We start from the raw sequence: 10,890 nt of genomic DNA, 5'->3' as shown, positions 1-10,890 counted from the left end.
TACGCATCTCTCTCTCTCTCTCTCTCTCTCTCTCTCTCTCTCTCTCTCTCACACACACACACACACACACACACACACACACACACAGTGTCTGTTCTTTCTTCTCCCACTTGAAATCCCTCCCTCCCTCCCACTATGTGTCACTCATCCTCCACCACAGCAACGCTTCCTTCTGCTTCAGTAATACCTAGGCAGGGGACAGAGTGACATCACGGAACCCCGTGAGTCAAGGCATCTACAGTAGGAAAAACACGGTGCCTGTCGCACACAGGCATCCCTGGCCGTGCTGAGCCAGCGGCCCATCTCTGAGAGCCAGCTGACACAGTGGCTTGTTGATGCTCAGTATTTATACAGCATTTCCCACATCAATCTTGGTCTAAAAGGGGAGATGATGTCACTGAGCGGTGAAACAAATGTAGTCTGTAGAAAAGCCTGCTGGGGGAGGACGGGGGGGGGGGGGGGGGGGGGGGGGGGGGGGGGGGAGGGGGGGGGGGGGGGGGGGGGCAGTGCTTGTTTGTCCTGTATGGGTTGTAAGGTGAGTGCTGATCTGTCCAACAAAGACCAGGAGCTGGGAAAGTCCTTCCTGCCTCCCCTGACCCCAGGAACCCGTCCCTTTCTAGCAGTTGTTCCCAATTTAAAAAAAAAAAATCCCCTGGGAGGGGCCTAAGGAGGCACATTAAGATTCATGTCCCTAGTTTAATTCCTGGAATCTCACCCAGAAAGGGGAAGGGACAACTTCTCGCTAGTCCAGCTGGAGGTTGCCAGGCAGCTCACAGCCATTAAAATGATTGCTAGGGCTCTTTCTCTTTCTTGCCTTCCTCGTGAATTCTATCTAAAAGATGCCAGGCTAGCTGTAAAGGCACTGCTGCAGAAGGTGGAGTTGGGAGAAGCTGTGCTGAGCAGGGAGGAGCTACTCCACCTCAGTGGCCACAGCAGCAGGGCTAGCCTTGGTGTTGAATAGGCATGTTAAAGACTAACAGTGTCCAAGCAGAAGAGGGACCCAGTACAGATATCTCACCCAGGCAGGTGTTGGTGTTGGTGGCTGAAGCCCGGAAAGTCAGGGCCTGACTGGGTAAGAGCTAGTCATTTAGAGTGATGGTCCCTGTGATGTGCCAGGACAGGGTGCTGGAGCCACACTAGAGGTGACAAGAAATAAGATAAGGTTCCTGCAAGGAACAGTAAGCAATTAGTGAATATGTTCTAGGTTCTCATTGCCAAGAAGTGCTGTTAAGGATACAGAAAAAAAGGGTGTAAGTATCTTGGGATTTCTATTGCTGTGAAGAGACACCATGACCATAGCATCTCTTGTAAAGGAAAACATTTAATTGGGGCTGGCTTACAGCTCAGAGGTTTAGTCCATTATCATCATGGTGGGCAGCATGGTAGCATGCAGGCAGACATGATGTTGGAGAGGTAACTGAGAGTTCTACATCTGGAACCATAGGCAGCAGGAAAAGAGAGAGTGACACTAGACCTGGCTTGAGCATCTGAAACCGCAAAGCCTGCCCCCAGTGGCACACTTCCTCAAACAAGGCCACACCTCCTAATAGTGCCCTTTCTATGAGCCTATGGAGGCAATTTTCATTCAAACCACCTCACTGATAATGAATTGTTTCTGTGTGTTAGACTGGGTGGATAGAGAAAGAGGGGTGGATAGATGATAGAGGGGTTGATGGATAGACAATAGATAATTCATAGGTGGGTGGATAGATAATTGGTGATAGGACAGATGAGAAAGAGCTAGGTAGATAGATGATAGATAGATGATAGATAATAGATAGATGGATAGATAGATAATAGATGGATAGATAGATAGATAGATAGATAGATAGATAGATAGATAGATAGATAGATAGTAGATAGTAGATACATACATACATACATACATACACACATAGCTAGATGATAGATACATAGATGGTAGAGAGATAGATAGACAGACAGACTGGTAGATGATAGATAGATAGATAGATAGATAGATAGATAGATAGATAGATACATACATACATACATACATACATACATACAAACACACATAGCTTAATGATACATACATAGATACATAGATGGTAGATAGATAGACAGACAGACTGATAGATCATACATACATACGTACATACATACATACATACATACATACATACATACATTCATACAAACACACCTAGCTTAATGATACATATATAGATACATAGATGGTAGATAGATAGACAGACAGACAGACTGATAGATGATAGATAGATAGATAGATAGAAGGATAGATAGATAAAAGTGGTCATGGATAATTGAGTGAGTGTGTGTGTCTGTGCATGTATATGCAATCATACACATGTGTGAACATATACTTCCTAGATCTGACAGCCGGGAGGGACTATCTAGGAGCAGCAATGGCCCAGGAGAGTGAGCACCACAGACAGTCTCCCCTGGTGTCCTACTCTCCCCTGGAAAGAGCAGCCTCACCAGCACTGATCATGATGGGCTTTTCTCAGCCTATAAATTTCCAAGTGAGGTCCTCAGCCAGTCTCTATGGTGTCACTCAGCAAAGACACACCCTTCACAAAGCCTTGCAGACTAGCTGCCTCCTGTTAGAAAGGATCTCTCTTACAGGACTCCATGCAAAATGGCAGCAAGTAGCTAAGGTGGACCAAGCATCCAGACATTCTCCAATGATTTCCTTGGACCAGGGAGCCAGCTACGAGGAGGTACATCCTCGCTGCTAAGAACAGAACACCAACACACAGATCAGCTGAAGGAGCTGACTCCAACCCCCAAACTCTCTAAAGGGCCAGAGCCTAAGGAGCTGAGTAGGACAGAGAGACAGTGAACTTCAAATGCAGGCATTTAGGGGCTGGAGACATAGTTTAGATTGATCACTTACTGCTCTTACAGAGGACCCGAGTTCAATTCCCAGCACCTCTACAGGGTGACTTACAATTGCCTATAACTGTAGCATTAGAGGATTTGATACCTTCTCCTGGCCTCTGTAGACACACATAGTGTGTATACACACATACACACACACACAACTGTTGGAGATTATGTAAATGCCAGGACATAACTCTACAACTCACTTTCCCCTCAACAGTCAGCTTTGTGCAGACTTCTATGCTGTACCTGAGCCTTGCTCTCTTTGCTCACCACATGCTATTCCATGTTACAAATGCTCCACTACCTTCCCAGCCAGTGTTAAACTGACAGACATTTGATTGTGCCCAGCATTACCATTTACAATGCTGCACTGGAAACTCTCGCACACCACTCTGCACACACATCTAACAATTTCTCTAGGGTAGACATTCAGCGGTGCAGTTTCTGGGTCATAGGCTATGCACATTTTTATGCCCTTTAAAAATATTTATTAGATCCTGCCAAACTTCTCTCCAAAGTGGCTATACAAATTTATAGTCTCTCTGTAGATCGAGAGAATTCCCCACTCGCTTACCAACTTGAAGTGTGGTTTCCAATCTGCAAGATTGTGTTCATTTGTGTTTTCTGATGCATTGGGAACTTGGCTTCATGTTTTTGCCTCCTTGCTGAGCCTTTTCCGGCAGCAGCTCAGAAGGCCAAGCATCACGTGGCGTCATGTGGCAGGATCGTCTCTGCAATGAGGGACTCTGGAGTTGACTCAGAGTCGCTGCAGTGATTGAATAAAGTGGAAGGAGCCCACTCAGGCTTGGCAAATCCAAACCACCCAGTAGATGCCAGGACCAGCCTGATATTGATTAGCATTATTGTTACCATTCCAACATTTCTGTTATGGGACAGGAAGTTTCCCATAATCCTCTATGCCATCTTTCCCCTCAAGGGAGACTGGACTTTGCACTTGTTTCCAGTGAATGAAACACAGAAAAATGGTAGCATTTGCCTCTACAGTTAGCTTTGAAGGGCTGGGGCTCCCCTCTCATTGCTTTTTTTTTCCCTTTGTGCACTTCAGGAAATGACCTGTTGTACTGAAAGTTCTCACGTGACAGGAACTGGGAGGAGCCACCTGCTATCAGGATCTGAGTCCTGCCAGTAATTGTATGAACTTGGACATAGATCCTTTGCCAGACTTCTGATGAGGACAGAAACTACAAGAAACCTGAAGAAGATCATAGTCAGATTTCATGCATACAAAAATTGTGAGGTACTGAATGCCATATTAAGTCATTCAATTTGGGCTGATTTGTTACACAGCAATAGCTAATTAATACGTGATGCAAGTTTCTTTGAGAAACAGGCTCTACTGAGGACTTCTCTCTTTTAATGTGGGCTGGTGGGATGTGGGCACCAAGACACATGTGTGTAGACCAGAGATCAATGCCTTAAGGTCAGTTCTCTTATTCTCCCTTCATGTGGATTCCAAGAAGCAAACTCTGGTAGTCAGGTTTTATAGCAAGCTCTTTTACCCACTGAGCCATCACGCCATCTCTGACTACTTTTCTTGACACTTACCAAAACTTGTATTTCCCCCTCCTCAAACATGGCAATAAGATAAATAGAAGACAGACAGACAGACAGACAGACAGACAGACAGACAGACAGACAGACAAATAATAGAGATGACATAGGTAAAGGTGTACAGGTACAACTAAACATATTTCTGGGTAGTTTCTGAGGGTAGAAGGCTGTGTTTTCTGGGTAGTTTCACACCTCATGGAAGGCAAGTTTGTGCAACAGTAGACTCAAAGACTCAAGAGTCATGGACTTAGCTGTGAGGTTGGAATTGTCCTGTGTAGGCTTAGATTTTTCAAAACCTACTTTAATAAGGGTTCTTAAATGCCTCAACCTCCCTTTAGCCCACAGCCCACTAGAGGTAGTGGAAGAGAAAGGTTCATGGGAAACAGGGATTGTGAACCTGTTTAGAAATAGTTCTTTGGGGAGATTCCAGTCTCCATTGTCAGCAGTCCAGTCCTCTAGCATAACACCAACAAGTCAGCATTAGCAGTCCAGCCCACTCACCACTGGCAGGAATCAGCAGGGCAGTTACATCCCTGCCAAGTCCACAAGAAGCTGTTGAAATATCACGAGTTCTTTGGTGAGCTGCTCTCTATGAAATCACTGCAAGGGAAGATCAGCAACGTGCTGCAAGGCAAAGTAAAACCAGAGCATCATCAAGTGAAGATGAGCAAGGCAGCACAAGGTGAACCAACGCCAGAGCCCTCCCCCACTGTCAATATGTGGGGCCATACTTCTATTCTTTCTAAACATCGCGTGGCTTCTCACGTGTCTGCTTCAGCAAAGCATCGTATTACATAACTGAGTTACCAAAGACATTTCCACTTCAGTCTTGCCTTGGCCTGTCACTTCGTTCTTGACATCTTTTCCTTAACTGTACAAAGCAGTTTTAGAGAGAAACTCCCATGGAAATACAGAAATATATAATATAGCCAAGCTTCTAACCCACAGTAGACAAGCACACACACACACACACACAATGTTACTTCTTCTGAAACTTTATAACCTGGGAATCTCTGACTCTTTGAGTTCCTGTGTATAAGACTATGTCCTCTGCAAACAGAAGCAACTGGACATCTTCCTTTCAAGTCTTATACCTGCTACTTTTCTGGCCGTGTTGCTCTGGCTGAGACTTCTAATGCTGCACTAAATAAAAGCAGAAGGACGGTCACTCTCAACGTGCCCCGAGTCAAAGGCCACTTTCAGGCATGCCCTGCTCAGAGTGCACTCAGCTGGGGTTGTTATTTGTAGCCTTTATTGTAGGTATCTTTCTATCCTTAATTTGTTGAGTCTTTATCATAAAAGGTTGGATGTTCTCAAATGTCTTTTCTGATCCCCTGAGGTATCCCATGACTTTTGCCATGATGTGGTAAGTCAGGCTCATTGATTTGCATGTATTGAATACCATTGCATTCTAGGAATGAATCCAACATGATATATGTAGCAAAAAAAAAATTAAATGTACACCCCTTTGGAAACAGATAAAATGCTCAAAACCAGGGTGCTATAACAGCAGTGGTCAGGGGCAGTTCTACTGAGTGCATGTGGAAGGAAGGAGCTGGGTTTATCTGCCAGAGAATAAAATCAGAACAGAGCCTATCAGTTCTTCTACTCTTCCTTATTCTAGAAACAGCAGCAATGTCTCGTACTTTGCCAGCCTCATCCCTGGCACAGGATGGTGAAGGCTGAGGTGGATGACTTGCCCATATGGTACCTGGACATTAGGACTGCCACCAACTCTGGCAAAGCGCGTGTTGCTGCCATCATCAACACCTTCAACACTGACCTCAACTCCAGGGTCTACATGTTCCAGTAATGATACTACTGACAGCAAGTTCCACAGCGTAGCCATGGCTGGGAATAGGAGACTAGTCACCGGCAGGAAGGTCACCTCCAGCTTCGGGGAACAAGAGCCTACCAACACCAAATGAAGTGATGGTATCTTGTGGAGTCTACTGGTGTCTTCACCATCATGGAGAAGGCCAGATCCACTTGAAAGGCAGAGCCAAAACAGCCACCTTCCCTGCCCCTTCTACTGATGTCCCCGTGTTTGTGATGGGTGTGAATGAGGAATATGACAACTCACTCAAGATTATCAGCAATGCATCCTGACCCACCAACTCCATAGCCCCTGGGCAAGGTCATCCATGACAATTTTGGCATTTTGGAAAGACTTATGACCACAGTCCATGCCTTCCCTGCCATCAGAAGACTGTGGTGAAGCTGTGGTGTAATGGCTGTAGGGCTTCTCAGAATATCATCCCCACATCCACTAGTGCTGACAAGGCTGCAAGGTCATCCCACAGCTGAACAGGAAGCTCCCGGCATGGCCTTCCATGTCCCTACCCCCAATGTGTTTATCAGGGATCTGACAAGCTGCCTGGAGAAAGCGGCCAATGATGATGACGTCAAGGTGAAGCAGGCATTGGAAGACCCACTAAAAGGCCTCCTGGCTATATGAAGGCCAGGTTATCTCCTGCTAACTTTAATAGTGGCAGCCACTCTTCCGCCTTTGAAGTGGGCCTGGCATTACTCCCAATGACAACTTTGTTAAACTTGTTTCTTGGTATGACAATAAATATAGCTACAGCAATGGATGGTAGGCCTCATAACCTACAAGGCCTCCAAGGAGGGAGAAGCCCTGGACCACCCACCCCAGCAAGGACACGAGAGCCAGAGAGGGGCCCTGGGCTGTCCCTGTCCCAACTCAGCCTCCAACACCTCCCAGAAGAGGAGGGGCTTAGGGAGCCCCACTCTCTTGGATACCATCAATAAAGTTCACCACACCCAAAAAATAAATAAGGAAATAAGAGCTGAGCAGGGCAGGATCCACTTGGGAATAAGAAGGTTGGGATGGGATGCTGTCTCAGTCAGGGTTTCTATTCCTGGACAAAACATCATGACCAAGAAGCAGTTGGGGAGGAAAGGGTTTATTCAGCTTACATTTCCACATTGCTGTTCATCACTGAAATAAGTCAGGACTGGAACTCAAGCAGGGCAGGGAGCAGGAGCTGATGCAGAGGCCATGGAGGGATGTCCTTTACTGGCTTGCTTGCCCTGGCTTGCTCAGCCTGCTCTCTTATAGAACCAAGATTACCAGCCCAGAGATGGTCCCACCCACAAGGGGACCTCCCACCCTTGATAACTAGTTGAGAAAATGCCCCACAGCTGGATCTCATGGAGGCATTTCCCCAACTGAAGCTCCTTTCTCTGTGATAACTCCAGCCTGTGTCAAGTTGACACAAAACTAGCCAGTACAGATGCCATAGAAATTGCAGTAAGGGTGCATGCTCTCCTGGGACAGGGTAGGAAGAGGAGGCTGGCTTAGAGTGTTACCCAGAAACATCAGGCTTGAGGTTCCTTTCACTGTCTCCACCAATCTTTCAGTCAGCTTCTACTGGGTGGAGGGCTGGGAGGTGACAGGGTGCTGGCTTTAAGGGGACCTTTTCTGGGCCTCCTTTGCTACTTTCCAAGATAAATACTCCATCTAAAACCTCACAGCCTGCACCTGTTTCCTTCGACTTAAAGGCTCCCCTAAATGATGTTTTCAATTAGTAGATGTCTCTCTAAAGCAGATTTGAAGACAATTTTTATAGCTAAAATATTAATTTCCTCTTAGCAGCCTCCCCCACACAAGGGGGTGTGAGAGAGGAGGCTTCCCGTCTCCCCTCCCTTATTAAAGTTTTCACTGTGAAATCCAGGCTGTTCCTCTATGGACGAACAGATCCTTTCATTCTAGAGGAAGCAGCAGTGGTGCTGGCTGTGGCCCAGACAGGTCCGGCTCAGCAGAGGATGGTTCTGATGGCTCAGGGGTGTCTTGAGTTTCAGCTTTGGCCAAAGCTTGCTCCCGTCTGCTTTCCCGCCCGCCTAGTGGGTCAGCCCTGTCTAGACAGGCAACCCCATAGATCATTTCCATTGTCGGCTCTCCCCCTCCTTCACCCACTCATGATGGTGAGTTCATGAGTAAGGAGATCCTGCGTGGTCTGCCTCCTGGTGACTAGCAGGGGATAGGAGGGGAAGAGGCCTCTGTGTTCCATACAGGGAATAGATGATAGCCTTGTGGACTAGTCTCTCCATCCCCATGGCTTCCTAGAGGGAAGAAAGTCTTTAAAACTAACAGGCATTGAAGTTGATACAAACAGTCCCTGACTTAGTTTTTCCCATATTATCATATGCAAAAACAACACGTCCCATAGGAACTAGACTTCAGACTTTGGATTTTGAACTTGGGCTTGGTTCTGGTCTAATCTAAAACCCACAGCCTGTTACCTTTGACTTAAAGCTCCCCCTAAATGATGGCTTAGATCTCAACCTCCCTTTAAGCCCCTGAGTCAAAGGGTTAGTCCTCAACCTGGTAATATTGGGACATGGTAGAACCTTTAGGAGGGCATAGGCCATGAAGAGTATATACTTGAAGGGACTAGCAGCATGCCTGTCACTCTTCCTGAACCTGTTTGCTTCTTAGGTGAGCCATGGAATCCCTACCACACTTCCAGCATAATGAGCTGCCTCAACACAGGCCCAAAGGCAATGGAACATTCCATACTGAGCCAAAATAAAACTTTTCTCTGCTTAAGCAGATTATCTCAGGTGTGTACAGGAGATCAATATACGGCACAATCCTCTCTCTGAGTACTGGGCCGCCACAGCAAGCCACTGCTTGTCCATGTGCTCAAGGAGGTCAGCAGGAGATGTTGAGAGGCAGCTGTGGGTGAGCTGGCAAAGACGAGACATCAGGCGGTGTCTACACGCAGTGTTTGCTGCATGGTGTGGGTTAGCTGGGATGGCACCTCTTCTTCAGCATAGGAACTCCTGCATTTGCTGTTCTGGGCTCTTTTACCTCCAGACCATGGGATTAGTCTAGTTCCTAAGGCTGGCACTGGCCAACAGAGGAGAAAGGAATAGCAGGCACCCTGGTTTCCTCTCTATGGCTTGGGGAAAGGAAAGGGTTTGTCTTAGTCAGGGTTTCTAATCCTGCACAAACATCATGACAAGTTAGGGAGGAAAGGGTTTATTCAGCTTACACTTCCATACTGCTGTTCATCACCAAGGAAGTCAGGACAGGAACTCAAGCAGGTCAGGAAGCAGGAGCTGATGCAGAGGCCATGGAGGGATGTTCCTTACTGGCTTGCTTGCCCTGGTTTGTTCAGCCTGCTCTCTTATAGAACCCAACACTACCAGCCCAGAGATGGTCCCACCCACAAGAGGCCTTTCCCCCTTGATCACTAATTGAGAAGATGCCTTACAGTTGGATCTCATGGAGGCATTTCCCCAACTGAAGCTCCTTTCTTTGTGATAACTCCAGCCTGTGTCAAGTTGACACAAAACTGGCCAGTACAGGGTTTATTTGGCTTATGCTTTCAAGTCATAGTCTGTGCTGGTTCGATGTCTTGTTTGTTGGTTGTAGTTGATTGGTTAGGTTGTGGTTTAATTTCGGTTTGGTTGGTTGGGTTTTTTTTTTTTTTAAAGATTTTTTTATTTATTATAAGTACACTGTAGCTGTCTTCAGACACTCCAGAAGAGGGCGCCAGATCTCGTTACGGATGGTTGTGAGCCACCATGTGGTTGCTGGGATTTGAACTCTGGACCTTCGGAAGAGCAGTCAGGTGCTCTTACCCACTGAGCCATCTCACCAGCCCCCGTGGTTTTGTTTTTTGTTTTTGTTTTGTTTTGTTGTCAACTTGATACAAGTTACAGTCATTGGGAAAGAGGGAGTACCAACTGAGAGAATGCTGCCATCAGACTGGCATAGGGAAACATGTAAAGTGCTCTCTCTCTCTCTCTCCCTTTCTTTTTTGTTTTTTGAGACAGAATCTTATAATGAAGCTCTGGCTGGCCTGGAACCTGCTCTGTAGCCCAAGATAGCCTTGAACTCACAAAGGTCCTCCTGACTCCGCCCCCACCTCCACCTCTGCCCCACCCCTGCATGCTGGGATTACCGGCCTGTACCACCATGTGCTGCTGTGGGGTATTTTCTTGAATGGTGATTGAGGATAGAAAGGCCAGGCCACAAGCAGTGGTATCCCCAGGTGCGTGGCCCTGGGGTACATAAGAGAGCAAACAAGCTAGGAGGAGAGCCAATGAACAGCTTCCTCCGCAGACTCTGCTTTAGTTCCTGCCTCCAGGTTCCTGCCTTGAGTTCCTGCCCCAGCTTCCCTGGATGATGGACAACTATAAGCTGAAAATAAACGCCTGTCTCCCCAAATTCCTTATTGTCATGGTGTTTTGTCACAGTGACAGGAAGCAAACGAAGAGACAGTCCATCACTAAGAGACGTCAAGGCAGGAACTGAGTCAGATACTATTGAGGAATGCGGTTTGCCGGCTTGTTCACTGACTCGTGGTCAGCTAGCTTTCTAATACACCTGCCTGAGGACGGTGCCACGCACGTTCCTGCATCAGTTAGCAATCAAGACAATCTCTAATAGGCATGGTCATGGGCCAATGGAGAGAA

The 10,890-nt window shown here is 46.8% G+C and overlaps 1 pseudogene; it reads right to left on the bottom strand.

The window, feature by feature from the left end:
* Positions 1–4,548, bottom strand: part of LOC110304230 — a 5,595-nt pseudogene extending 1,047 nt beyond the window's left edge.
* Between the last annotated feature and the right edge of the window lie 6,342 nt (positions 4,549–10,890).

This window comes from Mus caroli, chromosome 11 (genome assembly GCF_900094665.2).
Source record: "Mus caroli chromosome 11, CAROLI_EIJ_v1.1, whole genome shotgun sequence".
NCBI classification, from domain to species: domain Eukaryota; kingdom Metazoa; phylum Chordata; class Mammalia; order Rodentia; family Muridae; genus Mus; species Mus caroli.
The sequence above is the reverse complement of the archived record's forward strand: the minus strand, read 5'-3'. Positions and strand labels throughout refer to the sequence as shown.